This window comes from Peromyscus maniculatus, chromosome 11, assembly GCF_049852395.1.
Source record: "Peromyscus maniculatus bairdii isolate BWxNUB_F1_BW_parent chromosome 11, HU_Pman_BW_mat_3.1, whole genome shotgun sequence".
NCBI classification, from domain to species: Eukaryota; Metazoa; Chordata; class Mammalia; order Rodentia; family Cricetidae; genus Peromyscus; species Peromyscus maniculatus.
The window spans coordinates 13,165,713-13,180,489 of record NC_134862.1 but is presented as its reverse complement, the minus strand read 5'-3'; the positions used below and the strand labels follow the sequence as shown (position 1 = coordinate 13,180,489).

General features: G+C 45.5%; 1 pseudogene; it reads left to right on the top strand.

Moving 5' to 3' along the window:
• Positions 1–5,558: 5,558 nt before the first annotated feature.
• Positions 5,559–11,725, top strand: LOC102916405 (polypyrimidine tract-binding protein 1-like; annotated as a pseudogene).
• The last annotated feature ends 3,052 nt before the right edge of the window (positions 11,726–14,777 follow it).

Sequence of the window (14,777 nt, the reverse complement as noted above, 5' to 3'; positions counted from 1 at the left end):
CATACACACACACACACATAAACATATATACAAATCACATGCAAAAAAAAAACCCATATGCTTACATGCAATAAAGGCTCCTGATTGGCTTTTTTCTTTAATACTGCTGAATTTCATAACAAGTGGAATCTCTGGTCTGGGTCCCACCCTGCATTATTTTTTTTTGAAAATATTTAATTAATTAATTAATTAATTTTATGTGTATGAATGATTTACCTTCATGTACATATGTGTACCATGTGCATGCCTTATGCCCATATAAGTCAAGAGAGGGCATCAGGTTCCATGGAAGTGGAGATGTGGACCACTGTGGCCACATGTGGATGCTGGGAACTGAAGCTGAGTTCTCTGCAAAAGCAGCAAGTGCTCTTAGCCACTGAGCCATCTCTCCAGCCCCATATTATCTTTTTTCCCTGGGAAACTAATAGAGATGGTGACTGATTCCACCTCACAAGTCATCTGACTCCATTAGCAGTGACTCTCTAGAGCACTCTATTGAAAATTCTAAGACCATTCAAGCTCCATAGAGAAAAGTGAAGCCATCGATTGGTAATGTCTGCTGTGGACATAAACAGATGGCAGCAAACTAGTCATGTATTTCTCTATTTAGCCCAGTATTCTCACAGTGCTCAATACTAAAATAGACGAAAACAAAGCATGGTGGCACACACTCAAAGGCTGAGGCAGATGAATTTCAAGTTCAAGCCTCACCTGAACTACATAAAAAGTTTCAGCCCGGCCTGGGCTTCATAGTGAGACTTGGTCTAAAGATAAAAGGAAAAACCAAAGATGGATACTGAGGGCAACTGTTCCCAGTAACATCAAGGTTCCAAGCCCATTGACTCAAGGTTCCTGATACAGTTTACTTGAACTTTGCTCTGAATAAAGCCAACCTTAATTACAGTTACTCTTTGACTATAACCTGTCTTTGAGGACAATAGCCAACATTATCCTCTAGCCTATACACACACACACACACACACACACACACACACACACACACACACACACACACACTACAGAAAGGAGAGGGATGGCCTTGACACACACAGCCCAGAGGGAAGTGGGCCAGGCTAGAGGTGTCAGAAAGAAATGGTAACCAAAGTAAAACAAAAACATGCAGGGAAAAAAGGGTACAGGGCAAACCTCCTCCCCAAACTGCAAACAAACATGGATAGAAGGAATCATGTGTCTCAGAACAGGACACACAATGGGAACCTTCAAGGATCCACGTGGGGAGCACGCCCAACTTCCCACAGTGAAGACTGGGAGAAAAAATGCACTTTCTCTTAGGAAGGGGAAACGTGACCACTTTGACATATATTTTAAGCATTCTGCTCTGTTGAGGCAAGTCCTAAGAATGAGGAAGTATTTCAGCCACTGACATCCAATGCCTTTCTGTTCATCATAAAACAATGCACAGTGATAAGATAGTAAATTGTAAAATACCAACAGCGTGGTTGATTCTTCAGACACCAGCTTACTGTCACTGATGGGCTAAGATTTGAGTGGCGCAAGCTAAGGCTGCACAGATAGGAGCTTTCCCATCTGCCCCTGTGAGTGAAACCTGGCGTCCCAAGAGTTAAGTACTATTAGCAATTTTGCACACAGTTTTTCAAATGCTTTTTTCTCTTTCAGTAAATAAAAAGATGGAATCATGCTAGGTATTTTGTTCGCCAATTTGCCTTTTGTCACTTGCTAATATATCATGAGCATCCTTTAGCCCCAAGAAGCCCCTGTAGCCTCATTTCAAATGATTGGCTAGCAGCCCATCATATACACATGTCACAATTTATTTATTACAATTGCTGTTATTAGGTGTGGGAGTTGTCTTCTGCATTTTATGATTAGATACAGGACTTTGATAAATATCTCTAACTGTCAGAGAATATGCTTCTGTGCCCATTCATTATTTTGTTAGAATAAATTTGCATAGGGGCCGATTCCAGGTCATGGTGATAGCAGTGTGGAGATATTTGATTCGAGCTTCCAAATTGCTTAGTTCTCTGACAGATCTGTTGACTTTCAGTTTTTGTAGCTCTCATCAGTAACAGCAGCTTCCAAGTTCATGGCTGTGAGGGCCCTGGGAGAAGCGCGTAGTCATCTTGCCATCTTAGTTACCTGTTGCTGGGGCGTATCACCTGACAAAAGCAACTTGAGAAAGAAGGGGCTGGTTTGGTTTGGGGTTCTAGGGAGACAGTCCATCATGGCAGGTAAATCAGGAGAGCAGTGCGAGGCAGCATTGGGTCTGCATTGAGCCATCTCCTCAGCACCCTCTGCTTTCTTTCATAAGGACACCAGCTGTTGAATTCTGGGTTCACTTTAAATCTGTTTTGGCCTTTTCCAGACATCCTTAATTAATCTACAGACTTGTTTCCAGTAAATGCACACATAGAGATAGTGAAATTAGAACTTGAACATGTCTTGTTTGGGAGCCACTGTTAAATCCAGGGATACTACTTCATCCACTATACTGTCTTTGTTAGGCAGAAGTTTGGACCCAGTCCCTGGCTCTGGACTATCTTTCCTGCTCATCAGTAGGTTTGGCTGAAATCATGAGGGCAGGACATCTTGATGGTATTCTCATCAGAGGGTTTGCCCTCTCTTTCTCTACTTCCAGGCATGGAGAGAAAGCCACATGAGGACACATGGAGAAAGTGAGGAGGCTTCTCATCCTTCACTTACCTTTCTGGTAGCATTTTTAAGTGCCTGCTTTTAACTTATGCGGTTGCTGGCATTTTGTAATGACACTCTGAGCTGATGAAGAAGACATCCACCCCCAGCCTCAACTAATTACTGAGTAAATGGCAGCCATCTGTGACACACTGCACTAAAGCTCAGCTTTTCCTAGGAGTTTGGAACTGGACCAGGAGAGAGTCGGCATCTCTCCAGGTAGCTAGAGCCTAAAAAGTAGACTTTGAGGATCTTGGTGTCCAGGTGCTGGGCAATAGAAAGGGCAGGCTCCCGAGTAAGCACAGGGGTACAGATATATAAGAAAAAGGCAGCTAAGAGGCTGATATGATCTGGGGTCCAGAAGAAAACCTCCCTGATGCCTCTAACCTTTCTGGGATTTCTTTCTTTCCTCTTGAACTCCACAGATTAAAATATTAAATATTTTTCATTGCAAAACCTCATGGTCTTCTTGTTATTAAGGCAGTGTGAGTTCATTTCTGGTATTTGCAAACACACAACAAATCTTGAGGATGCTGTCTTTGCTATTTCCAATACTTACCTCTTGGAACTTCTTAGTCTTCTATGAGATGCCCAGAGTCCTATGACAATGAGTAGCTAACAATCACAGATACTTCCCACTGAAGCTGGGTAAGGGCTGCTAAAGTAGGCCACAGCCAGTTTGATGCCACAGATAATACCAGGACAGGGCTGGAAGAAAGTCACACCACAGAGGTCCTGGAGATTGACTTGGAGGTCCTTCCGTAGAATGAATCCTTTCCTGTCACAAAAGAAAATCAAGTTGTCCTTCTGGACTTGTTTTTATAGGATATTATTACCTTTTCTTAGTTTGCTCTTGTTCTGCCTGGAGCTGCAGATTGGTGTGTTATTTGAGCCTTCCCCCAACTCAGAACCCACCAGGAACAGTTTCAATCATTGCTCCCAACAATCACAATTGCTGTTAGTGAGGATTTATGGATGTCCTTACATTTCTAAATACCCTTTTATGCCTTTCCATTTCTATGGTAACCTAGATAGCCTGTTCAGCACACACAGATACCTCTTTGGGAAAAACCTAATAGAGGAAAAATCTGAATTTACAGACAGATAAGTAAGAGTGTGGCTTTTCACATGGTTTTGTAGAGGATTCAGATAGCAGCTTCCCCTGGTGCCTTCAATGAATGTATTCCCTATTCTCTTTACAGATCACCAACAATGTCTTACACATCATAGGCTCTGAATGGAATTTCTGATGATTGATTGATGAGCCTCTTGGGATGGATAGAGCTGTGAACTAGGGTTATAGTTTGCTGCTGCCAACTGGAGATAAATCATGGAGGCAGGGAGAGTAACAATGAGCAGATAGCCACAGTCAGTAGGGAAATGGGACTCAATTTTAAAAAATTGTGATTCACACACAGTTTTTAGGAAGCTGCTTGCTGCATAAACTATACTATGCATGAATTTTTCATGTCGATGTCCCCAAAGATTCAAGGGAACTCTTCCTAGACGAAAGCAATGGGCAACCAAAGGAGGAAGTGTGTACCCATTCCACAGTCATGCTAGGAACCACTATTTTGCAAAGAGGAATTAATTTTCTTTCTCTGTCTTTGTCTGTCTGTCTGTCTGTCTGTCTGTCTGTCTGTCTCTCTCTCTCTCTCTGTGTGTGTGTGTGTGTGTGGGGGCTGTAAGTGCACATGTGTGTTCAAATATATTCATGCCTGCATGGAGGACACAGGATAACTTCAACTCTCATTCCTCAGGGTCATTCTCATTTTTTTTTAAAGACAAGGTCTGTGATCTAGGCCTGGAGCTCACCAAGTAAACCATAGTGGCTGTTCACTCTTCCCTGAATTTCCTCCCTGGTGCTGGGATTATAAGTCTGCATTGCATATCTAGCCTTCTAAATGTAGGCTTTAGGAGATCAAACTCAGGTCTTCATGATTGCCAGGTAATCACTCTACTGACTGAGCCCAGCCCTCTACTTTTCATTTTCGGATTCTAGGATCATGCTGCGAAGAGGCCACATTTGCAAACCTGAGCCCTTCATCAGCATGGGAAGCAGAGGCTGTCTGTCTTCTCCCTCCTGGGGATCTGCATTCAGGAGGACTTCTGTTGCAAAGAGCAGCTGTCCAAGGGGGCTGGGTTGACAAGAAAGGAGAATTGATTATGAGGAAAGACAATTACTTCCTGGACTTCAAGGGCAATGAGAATTGACTATGAGGAAAGAGAATTACTTCCTGGACTTCAAGTGCAGGAATGGTGTTGACCTCAGCCAGTGTTGACCTGGAAGATGAGAGTCTCAAGACACAGGCAGCCTCCCTCTGCATACTTTTTCTTCAGGTCTGTCTTTTACCCACATCTGCATGCACATCATGGGCCATCATGAAGAGGGAGACCACTGACAACCAAATAATGCAGAATGGTGTTTACTCCAATGTCCATGAAACTCTGAGACAAAGTGCCTTGAAGCTACCAATGAGCTCCGAGAACTGTAGGTGACATGGGCTACTATTACACGAATTGGGTCAGCATAAATTCTCCAAGTGCCCTTAGTATGTATCACCTGTGATATGTGCTAGAAACTAAAATAAAAGACAACTCTAGTGTTCACTGTTTCTCTCATTGGGAGAGAGAGGTGGGGGGATAAGAAAGATATAAATTAAAACTGGACATGATGACATGGGCTTTTAATCTTAGCTACTTAGAAGTCTGAGGCAGGAGGATCACATGTTCAAGGCAGTTTAATATATGGAGTTCCTACATTGAAATAAAGAAAAGGTCTGAGACTGTAGTTCAGTGGTGAAGCACTTGCCCAGCATGCACAGTGCCCTGGATACCCTCCTCAACATTGGAAAAAGTCACTGGGAGTCTTTCTATGGTGCCATATGGGTACCTATGTCAGCTACGATGATGGAAGGTGAGAAAGTGATGTGGATGTGGGAGAAATAACAGGTAGCAGTGTTTAGTAGTAAATGATAAAGTTTTAAGTCTGTTAATGACAAATACAGGACTAGTAAGGGAAGAATGGGATACTGGGATTGATAGCTTTAGGTGGTCTCTGGTTTGGATGCGACATCCAGCAGACCCTCTATAATGTGTCGTCCCATTCTGAAGAGACACGAAAAGCTCATCTCAGACAGAGGGAACAGAAGTACAAAGGCCACATAGCAGAGTGAGCTTGAAGCTGGTGTGACAAATGCTGAACACGGAGAACGTGGGACATGAAAGTAGAGAGGTGAACAGGAGTCAGACCACAAAAATATAGTAACGCCTTGTGTTCTATGCTCAGAACTTGGATATTAAGTGCAACTGGAGGTATTTAAGTTTTTGTTAGAGTTGGCCTTATTCACTACTAGAAAAGACTCTTTTGCTGTTAGGTAGAGGAAGTGTGGTAAGATCAAGGGAAACAATGGAAGACCAGTGTGTGGTGTTCTGTCTTGTACAGTGAGGATGATGTTGCCTGGAATCAGTATGACAGAGTGGGAGACAGATGCTATGATGTAGCTATTTCCTCCCAGTGGAAACATCTCCTGAGTAGAGAGAGAGAGGCTCATCAATCCCAGGAAGTAAATGAAACATACAAAGCCCAGGAAGTAAAGCAAACTTACAGGATTTAGGAAGCTCCTGAAATTCATAAGATTCACAAAGTATATCCTCCAGCCCCGCCAAGGTTATATAAACAGTAACAATTCCTGGAGAGAAGAGATTCCGATTGTCTTTCTTTCTACCGGTTGGTTGTGCAGGGAGCTCCAGCAATGCAGATTTCATGTCACCCAGTTGGGGAGGGATTTCCAGTGATTCTTTTGCCTTTGAATCATGCACACTCCTGTAGGTAACCCCCACCTATGCTACTGTAAGTAAACACTGTAAGCTAACTGGTTCTCTAAGACAGACTTGAATGGAGTCATTTCCTTGGTCCATGGTCAGTTCCCTATCTGTGGTGAATAGATGTTTCTTCATGTCTTCCTAGGAAAGGTCACACAAGTGCCAATAGCCAAGCTGTATGTCAGAGGATGAACCACTTGGCCTTGCAAATGAGTTCCACATGGGGCACAGAGGCCAAAGACAACTCATGCTTTCATTCTTCAGCTTGTAGCCAAGCAGCTAGGGGAACTGTGGTGGATAAGGGGGAGACAAACATTTGTACCAGATGTGATGAGGGAAGAGCAATGGCTACATCTGGTCCTACTGAGAGTCAGGTCTCTCTGACACACCAGTGGAGAAGGAGCTAGGCCAAGGAAGAGCAGAGTGGCTCTCTGGATCACACTGCCTGGGTCAACACAGCATGGGACACACATGAAACTTTAAAATTCACAGGAAGCCACATCAATCAGATAAAAAAGAAAACATATGAAATGAGCTTTAAAACATATTTAATTTAACATCAGACTTCCAAACATTTTAATGTCAGCATGCAGTCAATCTGAAATAGCTAGTGAGGTATTATACATCTTCTGGTATGACATCTTCAAATTCTGGCATCTCCCCTGCTATGCACACATTCAGCCAATCTCAGTTCAACCTATCTGGGCTCATATAGCTTAGGGCTACCATATGAGAAGTGGAGAAATGTCATCTTTAGAGAAAAGTGAGGTATAGACAGTTACAGTTGGGGCTCAGAGCTAGAGATGGCTCCGTGGTTAAGAGCACTTCCTGTTCTTCCAGTACCCATGTTGAACAGGTCTCAATCATGTAACTCTAGCTCCAGGGGATCAAACACCCTCATCTAGCCTCTATGGAAACTACACATATGCACACTATAATCTTTAAAAAAGGAACAAGATCGCCTAAGAACTAGGGAATATACCTGGAGAGTCTCATGAGTACAGGGTGCAACCCAGGGCACCTTGAATTTGACAGACAGACTCTTGAGTATTTACCTAAAGGACTATAAGTCAGTGAACAATAGTGATGCTTGTGTATCCACAATTCTGCGGCATTGTTTATAATTGTCAAGTTATGAAATCAGCCTATGTGCCTATCAACTGATGCATGGATAAAGAAAACATGATGTGTATATGTATTTTAATATATTTTATTCAACCATGATTAATAAGATGATGCAGAGAATAAAAAACAACAACACCTGAACATCAATATATTATGTGAAATAATTCAGATTCCGAGAGACAAATATCATGTTTTTCTCATATGTGGAATCTAGATTAAAAACAAAAATGTGAGATTACAGGAGGCCTATGAGGGAAAAGGAAGGAGATGAAGAGAAGGAAATGGGGTATTCAGGTCAGAGTGCATTAGATACTCACATGAAAATGTCATGATGAAACACAATTATTTTTATAATGAATACTCATTAATAAAAGGCCAAACAGGGGATATCAAGCCAAAGTTTATAGGTAGGCTAGAGGATATAGAGCTGGTGATGGAGACAAAATTTCATTTCTCACTTCCTCAACTCTGTCCCCCACGGGTCTGCTCTGTGTGCCATATATGGCGTGGTCCCAGACATCGCAGTCGGTACAAAGTGCTCTTCTCCAAGAGCATCAGCGACTGCCCCTTCATCATGAGCAGCTTGGCTTCAGCAACCCAAGGAAGTGATAGCAAGTAGTTCAAAATGACAAGAGGAGCACAGGGGTCCCTTTCAGAGTCATCCATGTCCTTAAGCTACCCAGTGATGTCACTGAGGGTGAGGTCATCTCCCTGAGGCTGCCCTTTGGGAAGGTCACCAATCTCCTTATGCCGAGAAAGAAGAACCAGGCCTTCACTGAAATGAACACAGAGGAGGTTGCCAACACCATGGTCAGCTACTATATACATCAGCACCTATGCTACATGGACAGCCCATCTACATCCAATTCTCCAACCACAAGGAGCTCAAAACCCACAGCTCACCCAACCAGGCACATGCCCAGACAGTCCTGTAGGCTATGAACCCTGTGCAGCTCAGAAGCCTGGCCTTGGCAGCCTCCGCCGCTGCCATGTATTCCAGAATTGACAGGCCAGAGATTGATCCAAAGGATCATTGTGGAAAACCTCTTCTACCCAGTGGCCCTGGATGTGCACAAGATCTTCTCTAAGTTCGGCACAGTCCTGAAGATCATCACATTCACCAAGAACAACCAGTTCCAGGCACTGCTGCGGTATGACCCTGTGAGCGCCCAGCATGCCAAACAGTCTCTGGATGGCCAGAACATCTACAATGCCTGCTGCACACTGTGCATTGATGACTCCAGGCTCATCAGTCTCAATGTCAAATACAACAATGACAAGAACAGAGATTACACTTGGCCCCACATGCCTTCTGGGGACAGCCAGCCTTCGCTGGACCAGACCATGGCTGCAGCCTTTGGTGCTCCCGGCATAATGTCAGCCTCTCAGTATGCAGGAGCTGAGTTCCCTCCCACCATTGCCTTCCCTCAGCCTGCAGGCCCCTTTGTCCCTAGCATCCATGGAGTGCTGCCCTGCCCCCTCCCCATCTTCTGCTGCTGCAGCTGCTGCAGCTGCCAGCATGGCCATTCCAGGTCTGACAGGCTGGGAGTTCTATCCTTCTGGTCAACAAACTGAACCCTGAGAGAGTGTCTTACCCTGAAGCCTCTTTATTCCCTTCTGTGTCTATGGAGAGGTGCAGCGGGTGAAGATTCTGTTCAACAACAAGAAGAATGCACTTGTACAGATGGCAGATGGCAGCCAGGCTCAGCTGGCCATGGGCCAGTGAATGGGCATAGGGTGCATGGGAAGTCACTGCACATCACACTGTCCAAACATCAGAGTGTGCAACTGCCTCATAAGGGACACGAGGACCAGGGCCTGACCAAGCATTATGAGAGCCTACCTCCACACCTCTTCAAGAAGCCAGGCTCCAAGAACTTCCAGAACATGCCCCTCGCCCTCAGTCACCCTCCACCTGTCCAACCTCCCACCCTCTGTGTCAGAGGATGACTCAAGAGCTTCTTCTCCAGAAATGGCGGTGTCGTCAAAGGTTTCAAGTTCTTCCAGAAGGACTGTAGGATGGCACCGACCCAGATGGGCTCTGGGGAGGAGGTGGTGCAGGCGCTGATTGAACTGCACAACCATGACCTGGGTGAGAAGCACCACCTGCATGTGTCCTTCTTAAAGTTCACCATCTACTTGCCCCAGGCCCTTCAACAGCTTCCCCTGTTTCAGAAAAGCCACTTTAAAAAAGCAGCTAAAGTGACCTTCCAGATCACAGATTTTATTTTTTTAAAGAGAGATCAGTTTACCTGTTTTTTTTAAATCTAGCTCACCTTGCTGTGGTGGGAAATGGCTTGGGCCACAGAGGCTCAGTCAGGTCCGGCACCATGCTTTGAGGGGCTCAGATGTGAGGCCACAGCTGTGCCGTGAACACAGCTGCTTACTTGTGCCAAACATAACCAGCCCACCTCAGGGCTGCACACCCACCCTCTCAGGCCACTGGTCTGTCTCTAGAGCTGCAGGGGAGCCAGGCAGCCTGCACCACAGGCTCCCTATGCTGTGCAGAAGCTGGGGCCACCACGCCCACCCTTATGATCAAGTGACATGATTCTTCCATGGCCCTGGCCAGCCCAGGGGGCCCAATTCACCCTCAGCTGCCAAACACCATGTGACTTTTATTTTCTATTCTGTGCGGTCACAGACACCTGTGTCTAGCAATATTTCCACTTGATCAAATACCCAAATCTTTTTCCATTTATATTCAAGAGATAAAGTTTTAAGTAACTTTTTAAAGCAATGATACAATGGTATGTGTGTACTCTAAGCTTCTGTGTCCCTGTGCTTGTCCCCTCCTTCCTGGTGACCAACTTGGAGGTGGGGCCCAGGCCAGTGCTGCCTAGGGAAAACAGCTCTGAGACCAGTGGGTTCCTACCTTCGAATTTTGGACCAGAGTTTTGTTTTCTGCCTGCCTCTGATTAGGCCCAGGTGAGGGGCTGACCTCTAGGCCTTAATGCCCCTCCTAAAGGCTCACCTCCATGCCTTGCTTGTCTCTATGGGAGGGTTCCCTGGACGATTGTTCCTGGCGCTAGCCTTGGCCACATTCTACCCCGTCCCAGATGGTGTGTTGGGGGGAATTTCCATCAAAGCAGTTTTCTAACCTGAAAAGGAAGTTGGAATGAGAAGTGTTGAAAGAGCTCAGAGATGGTGATATCAATGTTCTGGAGGTTCTATGGCTGAGTCTTGAGGTACACTCTGGCAAATGAGAGGCCAGGACTTATTAATGCAGGGTGCATGAGAATAAGGACTAACGGGATGTGCAGGGTACCAGACAAGTGACCTGAAGTGAGCTGAGGCAGGCAAAAGAGACAGGTATGGGCTGGAGCTCAGTGGGTCCTGTGTCCCTGCTGAGGACTCAGGAACATCCTGTAGACCTGTAGTCTTGGTGGCAACTTCCGAACTTCATCTTGTCATGTTGGCATCCAATGACCTGCCATGTAGCAATTTCTGAAACACTCCCTTCAGGAAGGAGAGGGGAGGTCACGAGATGAACTTTACACATCTGAGAAATGAGACTTATTAGGATTCCTGAGAGCCCCTCCCTAAGGTTATGGAAACAGTGAGCAACTGTATCTGTAACGACAAGGGAGCTGCCTAGAGGAGATTCTGGAACTGTTGAGGTGCCTCTCAGTCCTGCAGACAGCCCAGAGTTGCAGTTTCAAGAGTGGTCACCTGTGTTGGGGTGGCTTTTCTGTGATACAACACTAGATGAGTTCTTTCTGCTCCCTGTAGTAACTCCTTCCACACTCCTGTTAGTAACCCTAAACAAAAACTCACTGGTTGGCCATGGTGGCATTTGCTGGAACCATTTACTTTGGTCTATCATGATTTCCTCTCAGGGTGAGCAGACTGTGTTGTGTCTCCCCAGGACAAGTCTCACACAACATCCTCCACCCACTGCGTTCCCTGTGTGCTCTCCTACTCACGAATGCAGCATGTGAGGCAGTGGTCTCTTAGGGAGCATGCTGTTGCTTTATAGACAGAAATCTCAGTTCTAAATTTGAATTTCTATTAATAGCAAGTTCCTTACAGCACACCTCAGGGACACCTTTGGCACACCCCAATGGAGCAGCTGGGACCTAACTTCTGCTGTGGGCCCTAGGACAGCCTTTAGAACAGTGGTTCTCAACCTTCTTAATGCTGTGACTCTTTAACAGAGTTCCTCGTGTTGTCGTGACCTCCAACCTCCAACAAAATTATTTTGTTGCAACAGTAATTTTGCCACTGTTATGAACTGTAATGTAAATATGTGATATACAGGATATCTGATATGCAACCCCTGTGGAGGGTCATTTGACCCCAAAGGGGCTGAGAACCACTGCTTTAGAGGGATTTAAGCATCAAAGACAGAGAAGTGCTGTGTTTATGTTTGAGAGACTGGCAGCAGCTGTGTGCAGCTGAGCTCACCCTGCCTGGGTTGCAGATCTAATTCCTCACAGCTCCTCAATCTCCTCTGTCTCTTTGCATTCTTTCATCTTTCACCTCACCTTGTGATAAACTAATTATAAAATGCACCCTGCTCTACTGCTCCCGATCCTCAAGAAGCCTTCTTTGTAGACAGATTATTAAACAGCACTTGAATATGCCAGACACATGTATTTCTGATCATCCAGAGAAGAGGGGGGAGCTGAACTAATCAGTTATGATCTTACCTCTTAGTTGCACTTAGGAATGTCTTTCTAATTGGCACCAGAGCAGAGGCATCCTGCAGGCCACTGTGGGCACTGCTGCCCAGATGAGATGCAGACATAAAGGCTAGTGGGGGCTGAGAAAAACGCTGAAGGGTATCAAAAAGAAGGCGAATACAGATTTGGTCTTCTCTGCACATATCTGAATCTCATGTATATGTGTGATGTGTGATGTGTGTGTGTGTGTGTGTGTGTGTGTGTGTGTACATGGAAGTTTCTGGGTGTCAATGAATATATGTATTGTATAGATGTATACAGAGGCTAGTGATCTTTCCTCAGGAACTAGTAAACTTGTTTTAAAGATAAGGTCTCTCATTTGGAATTCACTGAGCAGGCTGTGGTGGCTGGAGAGCTTCAAGGATTTGTCTGTCTCTGCCTCTGAAGCACCAGTATTGCACGTGCATGCCACCAAACCTAGCCCTTTAATATGCGGTGCTGGGATCAAACCCAGACACTTCCGCTTGTGCAGTGAGCACTTTACTGCACAAACCATCTCTCCAGCGGCCTGACCCTCACCCGACACCCGCTGTATCCATAGGCTGCATGACGGTCCATCTCCTCGCCTTTATGACAATTTATTAATTGAGTTATCAATGTGTTGAGGGCTTAATCTATGGCAGGCATTGCTTGTATCGTGTTTACACATGAACGGAACACAGTTCCCACTGTAACAAAGCATACAGCAGAACCAGGAGAAGATAAATGTTAGACAAACATCCTATTAGATAAATATATCATTTGGAATCGAAACTGCCATAGAAAGGAAATACTGGAAGAACTCGCTGTGTACCCACACTTTTGCCTGTGGCTAGCTGTCATTGGCTCTCCCAGCAGATTACCAGGCTTTGTCTTGGAAACTACTGAGTTTCCCACAGTGGCTGGTGTGGATTCTGCCTATGTGAGGAGATCTCTGGGGCTGAGGACTAGTAAGTGGTTTTGCCCATTATCGTCTTCTCCAAATGGACACTAGAAGGTCAGGTTGTACAGATGGGGTCTCACCAGCCAGGCAAGTCCTTGGATCAGGCGCCTATGCTCTGACCTTTCCTTTTCAAGTGGTAAGAAAGGTAGTCTTCCTCTGGGGGTCACACAAGACCTAGCCAGCAAGCTTGCACCGAAACCCCCTAATGTCACATAAACATAAGGTACTCCATGTATGTAAATTCCATTCTTGTGCCAGCTGCAGATGAAGAACAGGGCGTGACTTAGTAATTTCCAGGATGGAAGCCTTCCTCAGAAGCCCTCCAGGCAAGAATCCGTATGTGGCAAACAGGGACTGCCACAGGCTCCAGAAGCCAGGAGAGCCAGCGGACAGCCTTCTTCCAGAGCCTCCAGAACAAACCAACCCAGTACATCTGAAGTCACCTCCTGTGCTGTCATATGTTACAGCAGCACTAGGAAACTAATAGAAACCGCAAATGACTTCTTCTCATGGTTCACCTGTGACTTCCTTAGCCCACAAACCTTTCATGCTCTCTGCTCTAAGAAGCCAGGGCTCCTGTCTTGGTCAGTGGGATCCCTCATCTTGGTGACAGTTGTCTCCTGCATGTCCCACTCCTTTGAGCCGCGCTGTGGTACCATGCTCCTTTTGTGTGTGTGTTTCTGCACGGTCACCCGCTTATCTTCCATACCTCATGTCTTGTTCTGTGGAATGCTACTGTTCTCCCTGTCCAACCTGCTCACACCATGGATGGTTATTCTTCTTCTCTGTGCTAAGCACTTTTCTCAGACTTTCCCCATTGTGTGTACTTACCTGGCACAGTGCTCTGTGTGTGTGCCTGTGTGTGAGTGTTCGTGTGTGTATGCATGCATATAGATGGCAGAGAAGGATCCTAGTTTTTTTTGTCGGGCACCTTCTACCTTGTTTTGTAGACAGATTTTTCTTTGGGCTGCCAGCTCTCAAATAATAACACAAAGGCTTCTTATTAATTATGAAAACTCATCTATAGTTTAGGCTTGTTCCTAACTAGCTCTTATAACTGAAATTAACCCATTTATATTAATCTATGTTCTATCCTGTGGCATTACCTCTCTTGCATCTTGCATCTCCTGTTTTCTCTTACTGTCTAGGGACTCTTATTGCAAGACAAACCTTGAAAAACCACATGAGCCACAGCCAATCAGCTCTGGTGGCTGGCTCTGCCCCCTTGGTTCCGTGAGAGCCTAGCCTCATGCCTGTGAGTTTAAGGCAGCAGCTCTGGGACGCTGCTGTGTCCAGGATGCTGCAGGATTTTTACCCAGCACCCTGGCTGCTCAAGTGCTCCGCTGCACAGCAGGACCTCTTAAAAGAGCCTCTGAACCTCTGTATGCTGAACCTACCCGAGAGACCAGCTTCTCAGGCCCTGTGTTTGGATATACATGCCCCATGTTGGGCACCATATGTAACGTGAGAAAGTGGTCTCTTGGTAGGCTCCCTGTACAGAGGTGTGGCTCTTTTAAGAGGCCCTGCTGTGCAGCAGAGCACTTGAG